Source organism: Phyllobates terribilis, unplaced genomic scaffold, assembly GCF_046119375.1.
Source record: "Phyllobates terribilis strain yellow unplaced genomic scaffold, ASM4611937v1 Scaffold_2__4_contigs__length_985480577, whole genome shotgun sequence".
Classification (NCBI taxonomy): Eukaryota; Metazoa; Chordata; class Amphibia; order Anura; family Dendrobatidae; genus Phyllobates; species Phyllobates terribilis.
In genome coordinates this window covers 158790353-158811055 of record NW_027362762.1, presented here as the reverse complement: position 1 = coordinate 158811055, position 20703 = coordinate 158790353, and the positions used below count along the sequence as shown (strand labels likewise).

At 40.0% G+C, this 20703-nt stretch overlaps 1 protein-coding gene across 3 annotated transcripts in view; it reads left to right on the top strand.

Moving 5' to 3' along the window:
- HDAC7 (histone deacetylase 7) overlaps positions 1-20703 on the top strand; it is a 439476-nt gene that overhangs the window by 222789 nt on the left and 195984 nt on the right. Inside the window, exon 3 of one of the 3 annotated variants that reach the window (XM_073663181.1) lies at positions 19157-19223. The exons of the other annotated variants lie outside the window; for them this stretch is intronic. The gene's annotated coding sequence lies outside the window, so the exon portion shown is untranslated. The remainder of the gene's footprint in view (positions 1-19156; positions 19224-20703) is intronic. 3 annotated transcript variants of the gene reach the window in all.

Below are 20703 nucleotides of genomic sequence, written 5' to 3'. Positions count from 1 at the left end.
GAAGTCTGATCAATGTGAAGGAAACAAATGTTTTTTCAGCTTTGGTTCATTAATCCTTTTCTGAGCAGCTATTTCCACTATGTATATTAAGTGGATTACAGTTTGGACAAAAAAAACATTAGCTCAAAAGTACATAAGCTAATGAGTCTTGTTCTGTTATACCTTCTCCATTACTAAACTACTATAGTAAATTCAGGAAAAAATACTATGGATTGAGAACTTTACTAGTATATCAATTATCTTTTTCTATATAGGCGATCGTCCTCATTTTAGATGTTTTCTAACCCTAAAGGTAAACCATTGTTCCCTAAAAATAAACACCTTCTTACATCCCCACAGAAGGTTCCAGTATATGCCACCATTATGCCATTAATGTAGGCATTAAGGCTAAATGAATGTATATGGTGGATGCCTCTATATAAAAAAGTGCTATTTATTCATTTCTGTACAGTAAAAAAACAACTGATGTACAGTATACCCCAAAAGAGGTCAAAGGGACTCTTTTGGTCTCTGTCCGGTGAAAGGGGACTACAGTGCTGCTCACCATTATTGGCACCCCTTCATTTTTTTCATAGATTGTACAATATCTTCACAAAGTTATATCCTCATGATTTTTTAATTAGTGGTCCAAAGTAATACAACAATAAAACACTGTTTTTCAACTTCCATGTTACAATTTCAGTGAAGAAAACAGAATAAAAAGCATGTGCAGCAATAAAGGCACCCCTAATTCATACTTGGTTGCACACCCTTTGGCATTGCTGACAGCCTCCAAACATTTCTTGTAGTCATCTATAAGCTTCTTGCACTTCTCAGCTGGAATTTTCTCCCACTCTTCCTTTGCAGTTTGTTCAAGCTCTTGAATGTTTGCAGGGTTCTTTTTCCCAATGGCAAATTTCATTGCTGGCCATTTTAAAACAGTCCATTTTTTCTTTTTCAACCATTCCTGTGTACTTTTTGGATGCGTGCTTTGGGTCATTGTCTTGCTGGAGGACCCATGATCTTCGACTCAAGCCAAGTTTTCTTACACTGGGTAGGACATTTCGCTCTAAAATCTCTTGATAATTCTCTGATTTCATGATTCCTGTGATACAGTCAAGGTCTCCAGTCCCAGACGCAGCAAAGCAACCCCAAAGCATTATGGATCCTCCATCATGCTTAACTGTTGGTAAGGTGTTCTTTTCCTTATAATCTTCATTGTGCCATCTGTAAACAAACTGTTGCTTTACATTGCCAAAAAGCTAAATTTTTGTTTCATATGTCCACAGAACATTTTTTCAGAAGGATTGTGGTTTGTAAAGGTACTCTTTGGTAAAGATCAGTCGTTCCTTTTTATTTCTTTTCTCCAGCAATGGTTTCTTCCTTGGCCTTCGCCCATAAAGCTCTGCTTGGTTTAGTGTGCAGCATATGGCACTTGTTGAAACCATGACCCTAGACTGTTCCAGGTTGGCCTTCAGGTCTTTGGATGCTGGTGTTTTTCCACCATTTGCACCAACCTTTGAAGACATCTCTTGTCAATTTTCCTCTTTCCTCCTTGACGGTTCCATGCTTGGCAATCTTCTTAATAACATTGCGCTCTTTTGAAACTGGAATACCAAGGTCTTAAGAGATGACCTTATACCCTTTGGAAGTCTTGTGTGTGTTAATAATAATAGTTCTTATGTCTTCAGACAGCTCCTCCGTCTTCACCATTGTGAGAAAGGAGGAGGGCCTACCATGTGGTTTTTTAAAACACTGAAGTCCTCATTCATTGGCTAATTCATGTCACATGGGCACCGACAATTAATCACAGGTGAATCTCTTTTGTGATTTACTACAGGTGAGTCAAAATGTGTTTCCATACTAAATTAATGTAAAGGGTGCCTATACCAGTGACACAGCAAGCTTAAGGTTTTTCTATTTTTCCCTCCCATTGTTTTAAATTATCGTTTATCATCTGAACAGAACCTAAGTCCAGTTTACGTTCTATGAACTGACCAGCAGGCTCATGACCTGAAATCAACAGCCTCATACTGTATAAGCTTTTAAGTCTATTGAGTTTGGGTCAGGAGTAGAGATGAGCGAAACTGAACTGTAAAGTTCAGGATTTGTACCGGACACCTAGTGTCCGGTGCTGAACTCTGAGCACGGGCTGCTCCAGGAAGCCCGTTTTAGTGTTCGGAGTTTGGATGCTGAGCGAGAGAGATTCTGATGGGGTGCTCTGCTTCCTTTGGCCACCCACTAGCCCTTACTCCAACCATTTTACAGCCCTTTTACAGCACCAAAGTTTGGGTCCCCATTGGCTTCTACGGTGTTCGGGTTCAAGTTCGGGTAGAGTTCTGGTACTTGAACTGAACTTTGGACTAAAGTTCGGTCGAACCCGAACATTTAGTGTCCGTTCATCCCTAGTCAAGAGACCTGCAGTCCTCCGTACCTAACAATTTGTACTCAGACCCTGAAACATGCATGCTTGAAACTGGCTTAACAAAAAGCAGCATACCATAGATACTTGTCCTTTATTTACTTATGTAAAAAATTGGAATAGATCTCAAATGCTTTTTTCATCTTCTTGGGGTTAAATCCTATTTCATCAAAGCATTTTAGAAGGAAATTTAAAAAAAAAAATCCTGAGAGTGTACTAGTCTTGCACATCTTGCTGTGCTAATTTCAAGTTGGTGGACATGACAGGCCTGTAAATTAACATGTTTGTCTGAACGTAGCCTTACAGTATAGGCGGAGTAATTGGAGAATATCTCATGATGATCTGTTCCCCAAAAGAACCTGAACAGGTACAAGACTACCATTACCTATTAAATTAGCAAACAAGAGGACCCAGAAGATCATACCTCTATGTTTTACGTGGGCTAGAAAGAAGTGAGGTAAGCACACACTAGTTCTTGATCCAGGTGGGTTGTGGCAGCAGAAAGACTTCACATACACATGTACTGTACCCTCAGCTGAGTGTGTTCTCAATGGGGGGAGAGAAAGAGGTCTCTGACAGGCACCACTGGAATCAGCCTATTTCCCTAAAGAATTCCATTCATCAAATGTATGTTGCCACCTTAAAGGGTTACACCCGTCTTTAATTACAAGGTTATTCTGCACTAGAGGTACAACTCGTAACTTGGTTGTTTGCTTGAGGCCCCGAAGGGTATTTTCCGTCTTCAAAAGTGTTTATTCCCATTTTTAGATAACTATTAACCAGCTGATTGCTTGAGGTTTGACCACTGGGACCCCCATCAATCCCCAGAAAGTGGCTCTAAGACGCCTTGTCTAAATGGAGCAGTGATTGGGCATTTGTGGAACCTCTTCATTCACTCTCTATGGGACTGCTGGAGACAGCCAAATACAGCACTCAGGCTTTTCTGGCTCTCTCATAAAGAATGCATGGAGTAGCGGTGCGAATATCGATTTAGGTTGGCCATTTAGAGTCCATTTCTCAAGATCAATGGTGGTCCTGGCCATTGGACCCCCACTGTTCAGGTAATTATTACCTATCTTATTAATAAGTAAAAATGTAGAGCACTATACATTGTCGAACATAGTGACTAGTTCGACATAGTACAGAATCACAGGGACCCTCTCTACATCTGACACCTCTGGATGTCACCATTGACTTTAATGGGATTTTTGTGCTGTTAGTTTGTATCAGTTACTTTCAGTTCCACATTATTGCCTTTGATGTGCCAGATTAGTTAGACTTCTATGTTATTCTTCCCAGAAATAAAGAAACTTCACAAATCTCATTACAGGCAATGTCATAGATCTCTTAGTAATAAATGCAAAAAAATACTCAAAATGTGGTAGAATACACGTTCTTTGACCTCTCTCTGGTGAGATTTAATGGTCTTTATAATTTTTTGATATTTTTTACTTAAAAATAAGAAAGTCCCCAAACATATTTTGATATTTTATTTCCTGTAATCGTGTAGTGTGGAAATTGCTTACTGCCTTGCTAGTTGTAATTAGCAGGCAATCTGAATATAACATTGACATTTTAATATTCCGCAACTTATATTGCAATGATTTATTATATTTGATCTATACATCTTGTAATAATGTGGTGCTTTCTTCTTTAGAGAGAACCTGTCATCAGGATTTTATACCCCACACTAATGGCATGTATGTAAAGGTGCTTTAACCCCTTAAAGCCCAATGACGGACACTGCACGTCATGAGCGGGTGTAAGTTACCGCTCCTTGCCGTGTAGTGTTCGTCACATCTTTGAACTGTCACAGCGTGTAAACACGCTGTACCAGTTCAGTGCGACAGCTGTATGTGACAGCTGAGCGGCACGAGAAAGGGTGTAGGGACCCATGCCGTCGGTTCCTGCACCCAGATCGCTGCGATCGGTCAGTCAATCTGACTGACTGATCACAGCATGATGGAGCAGGAGATGCTGGAGCTCTCGCAACAAAATGAGAGGTCAATTTTCTCCTGTTACCCTTGTGAAAATAAAAAATTTGGGGCTAAAAGAAAATTTTTGTGATTTTTTTTATTTTCACAGCGTTATAAACTTCCGTGAAGCACCTGGGGTTTCAAAGTGGGGTCACTTGTGGGGGGTTTCCACTGTTTAGGCACATCAGGGGCTCTCTAAATGAGACATGGCATTCGCTGATTATTCCAGCAAATTTTGAATTAAAAAAGTCAACTGGCGCTTCTTCCCTTCCGAACCCTGCCGTGAGCCCAAACATTGGTTTTCTGCCACATATAAGGTATTGGCGTGTTCAGGAGAAATTGCACAACAACATTAGGGGTCCATTTTCTCCTGTTACCCTTGTGAAAATGAAAAATTTGGGGCTAAAAGAAAATGTTTGTAATTTTTTATTTCACGTCTCTATGTTATAAACTTCTGTGAAGCACCTGGGGGTTTAAAGTGCTCATCACTCATCTAGATAAGTTCATTGAGGGGTCTAGTTTCCAAAATGGGGTCACTTGTGGGGGGTTTCCACTGTTTAGGCACATCAGGGGCTCTCCAAACGCAACATGGTGTCCGCTAATTATTCCAGAAAATTTTAAATTCAAAAAGTCAAATGGTGCTCCTTCCCTTCCGAACCCTGCCGTGCGCCCAAACAGTGGTTTTCTGCCACATATTTGGTATCAGAATGCTCAGGAGAAATTGCACAATACATTTTGGGGTCCATTTTTATCTATTGCCCTTGTGAAAATAAAAAAAATTTGGTCTAAATTGTATTTTTTGTGAAAAAAAGTTAAATGTTAATTTTTTCTTCCTCACTGCGTCAGTTCCTGTGAAGCACCTGAAGGGTTAATAAGCTTCTTGAATGTGGTTTTGAGCTCCTTGAGGGGTGCAGTCTTTGGAAAGTCACTTCAAATGTGATGTGGTCCCTTAAAAAAATGGTTTTGTAAATTTTGTTGGAAAAATGAAAAATCGCTGGTCAACTTTTAACCCTTATATCTTCCTAATCTAACCCAAAAAAAATTTGGTTCCAAAATTGTGCTGATGTAAAGTAGACATGTGGGAAATGTTATTTATTAACTATTTTGTGTGACATATCTCTCTGATTTCAGGGCATAACAATTCAAAGTTTGAAAATTTGTAACATTTTCGCTAAATTTCTGTTTATTTTACAAATAAACGCAAGTGATATCAAATAAATTTTACCACTATCATAAAGTACAATATGTCACGAAAAAACAATCTCAGAATCACCAGGATCCGTTGAAGCGTTCCAGAGTTATTACCTCATAAAGTGACACTGGTCAGAATTTAAAAAATTGGCCCGGTCATTAACCTACAAAGTGGCTCGGTCCTTAAGTAACCCCTTATGCTGAGTAAATCCTTACTTTTCTTGTAGCAATCCATTTTGCTGTTTTAGAGAAATCCCTAGTTGAAATGGTATGCTAATGATCTGCAAGTGCAGTGGGCGGGCCATGCACTTACAGCTTTCCTGCCTCTCTCTGTATTCCCTTCCCGCTGCCTGCCTCCTGTCTCTAGGTCAGTCATGATTCATTGACCTGTCAGTCAGAAACAGGAGGCAGGCAGCCGGCGGAGAAAGGGCAGAGACGCAGGAGAGCTGTAAGTGCATTATCACTCTTCTGTAAGACCACTGTGCACCTTATCTCTGTACTGTGAGATGATTTTATGCATGATCAATATTCTGTCACTTCACTTTCTGTATTATCCCTGTGTATTCAGGAGACTAAAATAATGATTAACATTTTAAGTTGTGAGCCTGCTGCTGAAGGTGGTCATGGTGCAGAGGGAACCTAGATTTGATAAGGGATCCTATGGCTATTTATTAAGCTGAGCTCCTTATGGAAATTACTGGGAAGTACTTTCTGAATTTTTTTATTTGATCATTGTTGATTAAACACGATGATCATTGCAATTAATGAGCATCTCCATGATAACAGACAACACACAAACCAAACCCTCAGTAGTCTGATACTGCAGTCATACCCCTTCCATCTGTCACCAACATATTGCTAACATATTTACAGTCGATTTGAATCTTTTGTTCATTGATAAAAATAAAAGTATCAACACTTCTATTTTACTCAAATTTGTTGATGAAAATCATCACATCAAAAATCACTACATCTAGTATTTTGCATGACTTCTGTGATTTTTAAGGATAGCACCAAGTCTTCTAGGATTGAACAAGTTGGCGACATATTGCAACATCACTCTTTTTTCATTCTTCAACAATGACCGCTTTTAGAGCCTGGATGCTGGATGGAGAGCGATACTCAACTTGTCTCTTTTGAATTCCCCATAGGTGTTTGGGCTGGGTTCAGATCAGGAGACATACTTGTCGACTGAATCATTTTCACCCTATTCTTCTTCAGGGTTGGAATAGTGCACATCTACCAAGGGCACGGAGTGATGGTAGCATCTTTTCTCTTTTAATATTGAACAGTACATCTGTGATTTTATGATCCCAACAATGAAATGCAGCTCCCTGACACCAGCAGTGCTCATGCAGCCCCACATAAGGACACTGCCACCACTATATTTCACTGTAGGCACTATGCATTTAGAAAAAAATCATGTCTAAATTGAAAGAGAAGATGCTACTATCACTCCGTGACCTTGGTAGATGTACGTTTTTCCAAAAGAGGTCTTTCATGAAGAAAGGAAAAAAATAGATGTTGTAATATGTCACCAACTTGTTCATTCTATGCCTAGAAGACTTGGTGCTATCCTTAAAAATCATGTTGGACATACAAAATTCTAGATGTAGTAGTTTTTGATGTGGAGTAGTGATGAGCGAGCATGCTCGTTACTCGAGATTTACGAGCATGCTCGGGTGTTTTCCGAGTATCTTCAGCATGCTTGGGTGTTATATTTGAATCACTCCGTGCTCATGATTTGAGACTGTTTGACAGCTTTAATACATGTGAGGAATGCTTGTTTCTTAGGCATTCCTCACATGTATTAAAACTGTCAAACAGTCACAAATCATGCACACAGAGTGACTCAAACATAACACCCAAGCACGCTGAAGATACTCGGCGAGCACCCGAGCATGCTCGCCTTAACAGAATATACTCGCTCATCATTAATGTGGAGTGTATTCATTTTTTGCATCAACTAATTTGAGTAAAACTGATCATTTTGGAATGAAAGTCATATTATTAACCTTACTTTCATGTTATGGGTTAAAAATTGTTCTATGAAACTCGGTCTTGTCAAATTTTGGAAATTGTTCTTGTGTTCAGTGATATATTGATTAAAATCTTACTTTTCAAAGGGGGTGTACTCAGGTTATGCTGAACAATACAGAATAATTTATCATTTATTTAACAGCCTTCGATCTCAAGCATTATTGACTTGATGGATGAACGATCTGTAGAAAGTTTGATCTTGTGCAAGCCTAGCTATGTCCATCAGGGTTTTCTCTGCCGTTATCTTGATTGTATCAAGCCATGTCCTTCTCCAGTGATTACTCTCTTCATATGATGTGTTCAAAGTAAGCAAGTTATAGCTTGGTGATCCTTGCTTCGAGTGATATGTCTGCCTTGATTTGTTGCAAAATTGATTTGCTTGTTCTTTTTACCACCAATGGTATTGATAACATCCTTCTCCAGCACCACATTTTAAAGCGTCGTTTCTTCTTTGTCTGTTTTTTTTTGTCTTCTTTCTTTTCAGTCCAGGTTTCGCATCCATATTTTACTAGAGAAAAAAAAAACTGTGTACGAGCCGTGTTTTCTTCGCCAGTGAAATTTTACTTGATTTGAAGACCTTGTCTAGTGACTTCATTGTTGATTTGCCCACAGCTTCATTGTTGATTTGCCCACATTAAAGCGTTTTTACATACATGTCACTAGTTAGAGGTATAAAATCCTGATTACAGTATGTTTAATAGGAGTAGTAGGAGTAGGAGTAGTATTCTCCTAATGACTTCCGGTGTTGTCGCTGCATCTTGAGTGATCATTGATCCAAGTACGTTGAAGTCCCTTACAACTTTGAGCTAGTCGCCGTCCATCTCAAATGTGTCCCAGTCGTACCTGGCAGTAGTCAATATCTTTGTCTTCTTTGTATTGAGTAATAGTCCCAAATTCAAGCTTTCCATCTTGATACTCTGTAAAAAGTCCAACATTCCATCTATACCTGTTGCTATCAATGTTGTATCGTCTGTGTATTTAAGATTGTTAATAATTTGTCTAGCAATTTTGATTCCTTCTTTATTGGCAAATCCAGCCTTCCTGAAAATAGCTTCTGCTAAATTGAAGAGAAATGGTGATAACATGCATCCTTGTCTAACGCCTCGCTCTACTTTGAATCACGCCATGTTCCGTTCGGACTGTTGCTTCTTGGTCAATGTAAAGGTTCCTAATGAGGCTGATCAGATGGTTCGGTACACCCATATCCTTCATGGTATTCAAAAGTTTCAGGTGATCAACACTGTCAAAGGCTTTGCTGTAGTTGATGAAGCAAAAATAGATCTTCTTGTTGTATTCTTTGGCCTTTTACATTATCCATCTACTGTTAGCAATCACATCTCTTGTTCCTCTGCCTTTTCTGAATCCTGCCTGTTCCTCCGGCAGCCCTTTATCAAAGTAAGGATGTAACCGTCTTTGTAGGATCTTCAGTAGTATTTTGCTGGCATGAGGTATGAGAGCAATAGTCTGATAGTTTCCACAGTCGGTAGCATCTCCATTCTTCGGAACAGGAATAAACACTGATCTTGTCCAGTTCTTGGGCCATTTACATTTGCAAATTGTCCATATCATGTGGGGACATCAACTGTTGCTTCAGAAGACTTTATTAGCTCTATTGGAATATTGTCACATCCAGGTGCTTTGGTGTTTGACAGAAGCTTTATCGAAGCAACAACTTTGTCTTTTAGGATGTTCAGCTTTGTATATTATACATGTATACAGTAAGTACTGTGCAAATTTCTTAGGTGGGTGTGGAAAAAATGCTGAAAAGTAAGAATGATATAAAAATATATACCTGTTAATAGTTTATTTTTATCAATTAACAAAATGCAAAGTGATTGAACAAAAGAGAAATCTCAATCAACTCATTTAGTTGCTAAAATAAACGATGATAATGAGTGCAGAGTAGGAGGTCTTCTTAACCCCTTACTGGCCTGGGGTGTATTAGTACGCCCCAGGCCATCACCCCCGGTTCAGTGAGGGCTCCGTCGCTGAGCCCGCACTGAACCAGGCACATGTCAGCTGATTCTTATAGCTGACATGTGCCCGCAATCTCTGACAGCGGCATTTAACATCGCCGCGCCAGAAGCGCGGCATTATCCCCCCCCATCGGTGACCCCGTCACGTGATTGCGGGTCACCGATGCGTGGGCATGACAACTCTGGGTTTGCGGCAGACCCCTGTGGTTGTTATGTCTTGCTTGCTATGAGCGCCACCTAGTGGTCAGCGCTCATAGCAGATGAGCATTTCTGCTACACAGAGGCGATCCGCTCATCGCCTCTGTGTAGCAGAGCCGATCAGATAACTGCAGCTTCTAGTCTCCTATGAAGACTATTGAAACATGCAGAAAGTGGAAAAAAAATGTTTTTAAAAATATGAAAAAAATAAAAAAATATGAAAGTTTAAATCACCCCTCTTTCGCCCCATTCAAAATAAAATAATAATAAAAAAAAACCACATACACATATTTGGTATCACCGCGTTCAGAATCGCCCGATCTATCAATATAAAAAAAGAATTAATCCGGCGTAACAATAAAAAAAATTCTAAACGCCAGAATTACGTTTTTTGGGTCGTCGTAACATTGAAATAAAATGCAATAACGGGCAATCAAAACATCGGATCTACCCCAAAATAAACGTCAGCCCGACACGCAAAAAATAAGCCCTCACCCGGCCCCAGATCCCGAAAAATGGAGACGCTATGGGTCTCGGAAAATGGCGCCTTTTTTTTTAGCAAACTTCCGATTTTTTTTCACCACTTAAAAAAGAACCTATACATGTTTTGCGTCTATAAACTCGTAATGACCTGGAGAATAATAATGACAGGTCAGTTTTAGCATTCAGTGAATGTGGTAAAAAAAAACAAAAAAAACAACCGTGGAATTGCATTTTTTCTGTAATTTCACCGCAATTTTTTTCCCGCTTTCCAGTAGACGATATGGTAAAACCAGTGATGGCGTTTAAGAGTACAACTTGTCCTGCAAAAAGTAAGCCCTCACATGACCATATTGACCGAAAAATAAAAAGGCTATGGCTCTGGGAAGAAGGGGAGCAAAAAACGAAAACGGAAAATGCTCCGGTCATGAAGGGAGAAAAACTAACAGGTCTGTGAGAGCCAGAATTCTGTCTGGTTGGTAGATGATCAAATACTTATTTCATGCAATAAAATGCAATTTAATTATTTAAAAATCATGTGATTTTCTGTTTTTTCTGTTTAGATTCTATCTCTCACAGGTGAAGTGTACCTAAGGTAAAAATTACAGACCTCTCCATTCTTTGTAGATGGGAAAACTAGCAAAATCATCACTGTATCAAATACTTATTTTCCCCACTGTATATATGGATTATTTTTATTTTACTATATGAAATGTCATTATTGCACTATTATATTAGATGTGTGTGTTTTGTAGCCAGCCCAGGCTTGCCAATCAGATAAAATGTCTATTTACGGAAGTCAGCAAAAGGCTGCAAGTGAAGTAATGATAAGCAGTGTTTTGCTGGTGTGCTTTTAATAAGGGTTCTCAATAACACCAGGCAGGAAACAGACTCGCAACAGTGTTTGGGTTAATGACTGGAGGAAATGCCAGGTTAGAAGTGACATAGGTAGAACTCATTTACTTAAAACAGTGTGGTTTGCACAGTTACTTAAAGGAGTTTTCCATTTATGCATTTCTTAACCCCATTTGCTGGAGATAAAACTAATAAAGCAGTTATACTCACCAACGCCTGCTCCAGCGCCAGCACTCCATCCGTAGAGCCACTGAGCCCAGTGATTGGCTTTAGCAGTCACGTGTTGTAGTCATGATGTCATTGCTACTTCTGATTTTATCATTTTTATCTACTGCACAGAAAGCCCATCCTGTAAAAAAATCATAGAAGGAAATCATATTTAATGTTATTCTTTATTTCCATATATGCCTACAGTGATTTAAAGGGTTTGTCCACTTCTAAGCAACCCCGTCCTAATAGTTATTGCAGAAAATAGTGTATATTTACCTCCTAAAACCCACCCAAACCACTGATTGGCAGCTTTCTGTGTACACTGGGCATAGCAGAAAGCTGCCAATCAGTGGTGGTGGTTGAGTTATACAAAGCACATCAATATAGAGGACTATATGGCAGTAGACTTATCCATAGAGACTTAACTAGGGAGGTTGCAGAATTTTCAGGTGTCCTTACTGTTCCTGTGGAAGATAGACGGTGACGGACAGTCATCTCCATTTTCCACTCTATTCTAGGTGCCTGGTGGGTCATGAAAAACCACCACACCACTGTCCAATACAAAAAGGGCATCTGAAAACATGGAGACAGGACTTGCAGAAGTAGTGAAGACTATATACTGTACAGTCATGGCCAAAAGTATTGAGAATGAGACAAATAGTAATTTTTCCAAAGTTTACTGCTTCATTTTTTGTAATGGCAATTTGCATATACTCCTGAATGTCAAAGAGTGATCAGCTTAACAGCAATTACTGTACTTGCAAAGTCAATATTTGCCCAGAAAATGAACTTTAACCCCCAAAACACATTTCAACATCATTGCAGTCCTGCCTTAAAAGGAGCAGCTAACATCGTTTTAGTGATTGATCCATTAACACAGGTGTGGGTGTTGATGAGGACAGGGCTGGCGATCAATCAGTCAAGATTAAGTAAGAATGACATCACTGGACACTTTAAAAGGAGGCTGGTTCTTGGTATCATTGTTTCTCTTCAGTTAACCATGGTTATCTCTAAAGAAACACGTGCAGCCATCATTGCACTGCACAAAAATGGCCTAACAGGGAAGAGTATCGCAGCTACAAAGATTGCACCTCAGTCAACAATTTATCGCATCATCAAGAACTTCAAGGAGAGAGCTTCCATTGTTGTCAAAAAGGCTCCAGGGCGCCCAAGAAAGACCAGCAAGTGCCAGGACCGTATCTTAAAACTGTTTCAGCTGCGGCATCGGACTACCAGCAGTGCCGAGCTTGCTCAGGAATGGCAGCAGGCTGGTGTGAGTGCTTCTGCACGCACTGTGAGGCGGAGACTCTTTGAGCAAGGGCTGGTTTCAAGGAGGGCAGCAAAGAAGCCACTTCTCTCCAGAAAAAACATCAGGGACCGACTGATATTCTGCAAAAGGTACAGGGAGTGGACTGCTGAGGACTGGGGCAAAGTCATTTTCTCTGATGAATCCCCTTTTCGATTGTTTGGGACATCTGGAAAACAGCTTATTCGGAGAAGAAGAGGTGAGCGCTACCACCAGTCTTGTCTCATGCCAACTGTAAAGCATCCTGAAACCATTCATGTGTGGGGTTGCTTCTCAGCCAAGGGAATCGGCTCACTCACAGTCTTGCCTAAAAACACAGCCATGAATAAAGAATGGTACCAGAATGTCCTCCAAGAGCAACTTCTCCCAACCGTCCAAGAGCAGTTTGGCGCCCAACAATGCCTTTTCCAGCATGATGGAGCACCTTGCCATAAAGCAAAGGTGATAACTAAATTGCTCATGGAACAAAACATAGAGATTTTGGGTCCATGGCCTGGAAACTCCCCAGATCTTAATCCCATTGAGAACTTGTGGTCAATCATCAAGAGACGGGTGGACAAACAAAAACCAACAAATTCTGGCAAAATGCAAGCATTGATTATGCAAGAATGGACTGCTATCAGTCAGGATTTGGTCCAAAAGTTGATTGAGAGCATGCCAGGGAGAATTACAGAGGTCTTGAAGAAGAAGGGGCAACACTGCAAATATTGACTTGCTGCATTAACTCATTCTAACTGTCAATATAACCTATTGGTACTCATAATATGATTGCAATTATATTTCTGTATGTGATATAAACATCAGACAAACACTAATAAAAACCAGAGACCAGCAGATCATGTGAAAATATAATTTTGGTGTCATTCTCAAAACTTTTGGCCATGACTGTATATAGCAATGGCACCCTGATAATGGGCACTGTGGACATATAAGTTGAAGTAACAGTGGCATCCTGATCTGGCATTGAGTGAGGCAAGCAGTGACACCTGAAGTTCCACTAATCCAATTTAGAGCACCAAGGGATTCACATCTAGAGTTACATACGGGTACAATGAAAGTGTCTGAGTGAGGCTGAGGACCATTGCATGGGTGGCTAAACAGAAATCAAAATGCCATGGAATATTTGGTGCACGGATGTTCTCTTCATAGACCTTTAGAATAGATCATCTCTCACCATTTCTGCTTCTTTAGCGGTAATTGAACACAGCAGCACCTCCATGTCTGTTTGCACCTAGCCATTTGATATTTTGTAGAGGTGCGCTTTGCTGTGAACTTATGAGAGGAAGATCTTGTGGTGTTTTTATAGGGCTTACGTTCTATCCACACAGAAGCGAGGAGGATTAGACTTTCTCCATGCAGTGAGCTGCCCGTGAAGCTGCTGCACATTGCTTATTTTTGTTCATGGAGCAATCTGGTGTAATAAATAAAGAATGAAATTCCTTAATCTTTCGCTCCGGGGCACTATTCACAGGTATTTGTTAAAGGTGTAGTGTAATATCTTCTCAGAATCTTAAGTAAATATCCTCTGCTTCCTTCATGCCGTCTAGTCCAAACAAACTTAGGAAAAAAATATTGTAGGATCCAAGATGTACAAGTTATTATCCGGTCTGGAAGCTGTTATAGTTACTGATCTGCAATGTCCTCCCATATATATCAGCGCTTGGAACTTTGTAAGGTCCTCTTCCAATATCTGGACACCTCTGCCAATCTTATAAGGGTTGTCAACCTTTGAGGACATTTTTTTTAAAGTAAATGTATGTGATTGGAGCTAACAATTATTTTTCCAATTGGATTTTATTAAAAATGTTTCAGCGTTTCTGAGCGCTTCTTAGTTGATTTACAACCATAGACCACATCAAAGTCAAATGTCCAGGGAATCATCGAGCCTGTAAAAGCCAAACGGTGAAACTTTTTTAATGAAAGCCATTTCCAAAAACGACCTTTATCTTGAGGAAGCGGTAATAAACGTTTTGCCACCATTATTATCTAGATGACATTAAAAGTGCCATACAAATGTCACAAGGCGCATCTCCAATAAGTAGTCCACTCCAACACAACAGACTGGTGGTAGGACACCACCGAAAGTGATTAGATCTTCCCACATCACTGACAGATGGCTCCCCCATTGCAAATCTCCAGTAAAAAATTGATAATGTAAGACCAAGATCACACTTGTGTTGGACCCTTGTACTTGTGACAAATACTATAATTTTCATATGCATGCCGAGATAGTTTTTCCCATTAAAATGACCAAATAGACTCAATTATAGTCAACGTGGTCCATCAGAGTCCTATGTGTCCATGGGTACTTCCAAGCACACTTGCATGCTGTACACAAAGCTCTCAGAGAAGTTAATAGAGAACTGGCCAGCTCTCCATTCACAGAGGTTGCACCATCAGTCAGGATGGAGAATCAGCGACCCTTGCACTGAAGAGTCTCAGATGTGATAGATGTCCCGTGAATGTCTAAGATGAGAATTCCCCTTTAAACCACGTGGATGTGATGATTTAAATGTGAAAAATAGTAACAATGATGAATAACTTTATAGCACATTCATTTTGCTAATTGAGTGGAGACCAATTTAGACACATTTGTTTCTGTGACACTGAAGGGTCTGTGGTAGTTGATTGGCATCAAGTATATAATCGAATCCAGAAGTGTCCACAATTATTAGGTCGTAAACACTATTAAAAAGTCCGAAAAGGTTGAACGCCTTTTGGAGGCACTGTGATAATCCCCAGGAACCACTTCTAACTGAAGCAACCAATAACTGTATTGACTTGTTATCTTCTTTATAACTTATGACATTAAAGGGGTTGACCTGATTCAATTGGTTTTAGTCCGTAGCCTCACATACTGCAAACTGAGCTGTTATACACCATTACCGGGTCCAGCGATGCCTTCCCATCGCACTTCAGTCTTTTTTGCTTGGCTGTATCTGTGATGGCATGTGCTCAGCAGCGCTCGTAACCACTGCAACCAATCAGTGCAGAGCCATTGAGACTAGTGAATGGCTGCACTGGTTACTGCTTCATTCATACTCTATAACTGGGCCACTTCACTAGAGGAACCAGAGTTAAGATGACCATAGTGACTCTGACATGTCTTCATCAGGGGGCCAGATGTTGTATTTACATCAGACATTTATACATCCCTACCCTGTGGATATGTCATAAATGTTTAAGTTGGGAATCCTGTTAATATAAATTGTAGAACATTTCATATATATAGTCATTAAGATTTCTGTACATAAAGGAGAAAACCCGTTTTAAGACCCACCCAGTACACATTAGATTTAAGTGGGATTTCAATGAGACTGGCCAACCATCTAATGTTTATGGGGGTCTCCAGATTTCTCCCATCTGATGATGTCGGAGGCAGAGAAGGATCAGCCTTGTTGATTTACAACACCCAATCTATTTGTGCCTCAAGTGGTTGGAGATGTCTGGCAGCAGCTTACTCAGCTCTCATCATAGAGACCACGTGCATGTTCAGCCAAGCTAAGTGTTGGCCATCTGAGCTTTTGGCCAACCACTATCTAAGTTGTACCTAAGAGGTACCTGATGACTACTTTGGAGCATCTGGAGATGACATATGGTAGGCATGATGGGAACTGAAAATAACTCATAGAGTCCAGCAATTTGTCTAGACATGAAAGAACACAGCAAGAAAACATTCTAATCCCAGTAGATAATTTCCATTTTATGGCTGGAATTTCTGCAAAGAGGATGACATTTCTCACAGTGACTCCTCAGACATGATTAAGATGAGCCGAAACATAATCAGCATTGTTCTACATCAAATGGTCGTCTGATTGTACTTCAGTCATTAATCAAAGACTGTCTGAGCAAAACGTTATGATACAAATAAACCACAATGCAAGTCCGTGGAGGATAAGTTTCCTTTCTCCCAGCCCATTGCATTGTTAAATGGATATATTATATACAGAGGCTCAGGCGGGAGTCACACAACCAGGAAGCGAAGTGTTTACAAGGCTCACTAAAAATAAATACATGGAGAATGCTTCCAATATGATGTATCCAGCAAACTCTTTTAATCAGCGATCAGATGAATAGTTATATTGTTCTTTTACATCCATGTCATTTGTAACAAATCAACAAAGCCATGCAGCTTATTTTTATACATACTGTAAGCATGCTGGGCTCTTAAAGACACAGTAATGGAGGGTCATTATGGACAAAGTAGTTAAACATCCTACGTGTGAGGTTGGCCACACACTGGGAATTGTAACCAAAATTGCTCAATACCGCGCAGTTAGGAATTAGAGGAAATGTAACTGTTTTAGTTCTTGGTTTAAACTGACCAATATGATTATATGTAGGGGATACTACTTCAATTAAATCCAACCGTAGAGTTATATCACCCATTAACTTGTTTTAGCTAAAGCTGGAAAACACATAGGGGTCAATGATCACAGCATTGCCATGTGGTGGCACCATACTCTATCTCAGAGGCAATGCTTTCAAGAGCTAGCGTAGGTTTCCTCTGGGTTCTCCCAAATACTGATGTGAGACCCACTGGTCCAGTGATGACAATGTCTGTAAAGCAATGAGGAATACGTTGGCGCTATATAATTAGGAATTTTAAAAATAATATATTCTTAATGAGATATTGACATGGCATTGGGAATTAGGTATATACACCACGTAATTAAGATGTTCTCATGTTAAAACTGACTGAAGCAATGAAAAAAGCTCTTTTTTAGCTTTAATATCAGACTAGAAACATGGAGCTTCACTTTAATATAGAACTCCTCAACTTTCCATTGATGAGAGGAAGATACCTTCAGTTACTGGAAAATGGGACAGAGTTAACTTGTTAAAACGTTTTGCCAATTGTTTGTTTGGCCGACAACTATCTCTCCCAATCGCACCATACAAACATGTATGTTCTCAATGGGGAAAGTGGAATAAGCAGTTGCCAGACTCCTAATGGCCCATGGCTATTTCCCATCAATGTAGAATAGCATGGCTATAGTTCTAGGGGTTGTAGTTCAAGTGAATAACGCTGAGCTGCAATAATAAGTATAGAGAATGGGCAGCAAAGACAAATATGCAAAATAGCTCAAAGCAGAGAGCCATCTATAGACATCACTATTTGGAGGTCGTTGCCCCTCATCAGTACAGAGCAGGGTACTGATTGTCCAAATAAGGTGCCTTAGATGCATCTCAGATGGATAATGGTTGTCAGTGAAGAGACCAAACTACTACTACTAGACTTGTTTTCAAGGCAATGTTCTTTGGGAAGAAGGCAAGAACCCCGAATCAGGCTTTTGACTAAAATCAACTGTTCTTATCAGCAGCTAAGCCAGGACCATTTTTGTAGGGTATATACATTATTACACACTGGAGGAAGCTTTGTGGTGCAAGCAGAGTGGCCTATATAGTCATCCTGTGCATGGCACTGACCTTCAGGAGCAGCGCCATGAGAACGAGTTGTTTAAAAGTCCGAGGTACTGAAGTGTCCCAGTCGTCGTGACTCTTGGGTGGCTTAACTCACTGGGAGTTATGACCATACTTGAGTTATGGCACATTTGCACTGCACCACCCTTCTTTTTCACACATTTAAGCACACTCACCTCCATTCTCGGCTTTCTGGATAAGTAAAGGAATTTTTTAATTCCCGCTTTGGCCAGGGGAAAGCTACCTATTTCCTTACTGTGGTCTTCTAATCCAGAGGATTGATTAGCTTTCTTAGAGACCCTTCTCTTCTGGCTTACAAAGGATCTCATCACATGCGTATTTTTTGCACTTTGGTGGAGAAAGCATGACTTCATGCTCATAAGGAAAAATAAAGAAGCAGTGCTGTCTCCAGATGGGTCTCTGACATGAGCTACTTTGCAATTTTTTTTCCATGGAGCTTTGCCTTAAAAAGCCAGTCTCTCTCCTGACCTTGGAAAAAAGAAACTCTTTCTAATCTCAGTCAACCCCATTAAGAAAGTTATTTAACTGAAGCTTAATACTAATAAAATTCCAGCACTACAGAACAGAGAACGATCCGAGCATAACGCTCTTTAATTCTTTTACATTCAGGTCCTTAAATGGGGGTTTCATGGTCCCAAATAAAGGGTAATTCTGATAGATATTTCCATTGTGTACTTACTCATGTGAACAAATACTGTCACCTTTATTTTCGCTCTGTCTTAGATCTGTACGGCAGTATGAGGATTAGTATGTGGAATGTTGGCTCCTTCTCTTAGTTCCATTCCTATGAGAAAAGATTTGTGTTATTAATACAGCTGTCAATGTCTATCATATCCCTGTATGGTTCTTAAGTATGTGCCTGCATCTACAATGCTCCAAACTGGAGGCTGTAAATGGCAATGCCGTGATTTTCTATGGGAATTATTATACTGAAAAATTCTGGAGGGTTATTGGTTAATTTACAAAAATAATCATTGGGACCCAAAATGATGATGATTCATGACTGAATTCTTGGATTGTCCAATCTGTAGGTACAGATTTATAGGGCCATTGCTCTGACTCAAAATCTATATTACAGATATACATAGAAGATGGAAGACATCTGTAGCCTGTGAACCTCGAGGTGGAGGCAGTACCACTAACAGGTAGATATGTTAAATGTAAAAAATGGACATCTCCACATACCTTTTCATTGTAGATTATCACAATTATGAGCGAACAAGATAATAATTATTATTGGCATGCAGCGTGCTTTGGGTATGTCCAAGTTCAGAGGTTCCTGACATGTTGTACCAAATGGACTTCAGACTGTGGTGCACAGAGTGGAAAGAGAGAGCATGGTAGTTCCTATTAAACTTGTACTTTGATTTGGATGCTCAATTCTTATATTTTCTGTGTACTGTTTGTTGAGTCTATCTAATATCTATCTATTAATCACATTTTGAGTATATATCTAGCTGGAAAAAAAAGGAAGAAAGCAATACAAGTCCAATATAGTGATTCTGTGTATGCCCACCAGTTGTAACCCAAAACAACTATTTAGGGTACAAGTGTGTAGTCCTTCTATGTGACTGCAGACTTGTGAATCCTCACATAGCTCGCACTCTCCAGTGTCTGATGCCAGTAGCGGGTGGTAATAAGACTGCAAGTATGTGATTTGCATACTTCCGGCCACATTCCAACTAGACGTGTCCAGCCTTGCTTAATGCACTTGCATTGAGCGAGGTCATGCATGTCTAGTAGGCACGTGACTGCTTGCATGGAAATCACATACCTGCGGTCATGTGACTGCTGCTCTTGGTGCCAGCAACGGTGTCTGCTTGTATGCAAATTACATACTTGCGGTCACGCTCCCGCTACTCCCGACGCCGGCACTGGAGATTCCTTACAGCACGCAGTACATGTGATGTAAGGATTCACAAGTCTGCAGTCACATATCGTAACTGCAGACTTGTACCGTAAGGCCGGACAACCCCTTTAAGATAGAAAAAACATTAAATGTAGGCAGCAATCTAGAAGATTCAGATAAAAAAAAATCCAGTGGTTTATTTGCCCATGTGCAGAGTGGCCACGTTTCGGCTCATTAACAGTTGAGCCCTCGTCAAGCTTTGCATCTGAATCTTGTGCTGCCTAGATTCATGGTTTCTTTATCCATCCATCTATCTATATGTGTATATACATATTGTGCGGATGTAGCTCACTGGTTAGTGTGACAAAGACACAGACAGGTTAAAATGTCCAAACTTGGTCCCTTTCTGTCTTTTATTAACGTAGATTGAGTACAGGGAACCAACATACCGTTGTAAGATCCAAAACAAAACTAACTTAACATAATCCTGCTCAACTGAGCACTTGCATTGCCAGTGTCTAAACCATTCCTGAACAATTCACCTCCCCCACTATGCCAAAAACAGAATGAGATTTTTTTTTTCACAAAACTTTATGTTCATGCATGAATAGAGACAGAAGGACAGTGAAAAAAACGCTCAAAAAAAAGCAGCAAAACCGGCATTTTTGACGCAGCTGTTTTCCTACCAGAGAAAAGTTGTCAGCAGATTTGCAGCAGATTTAGCTGCAGAAAAAAGCATGTGTGTGAACATAGCCTAAAACGTATGACTTTCCTGT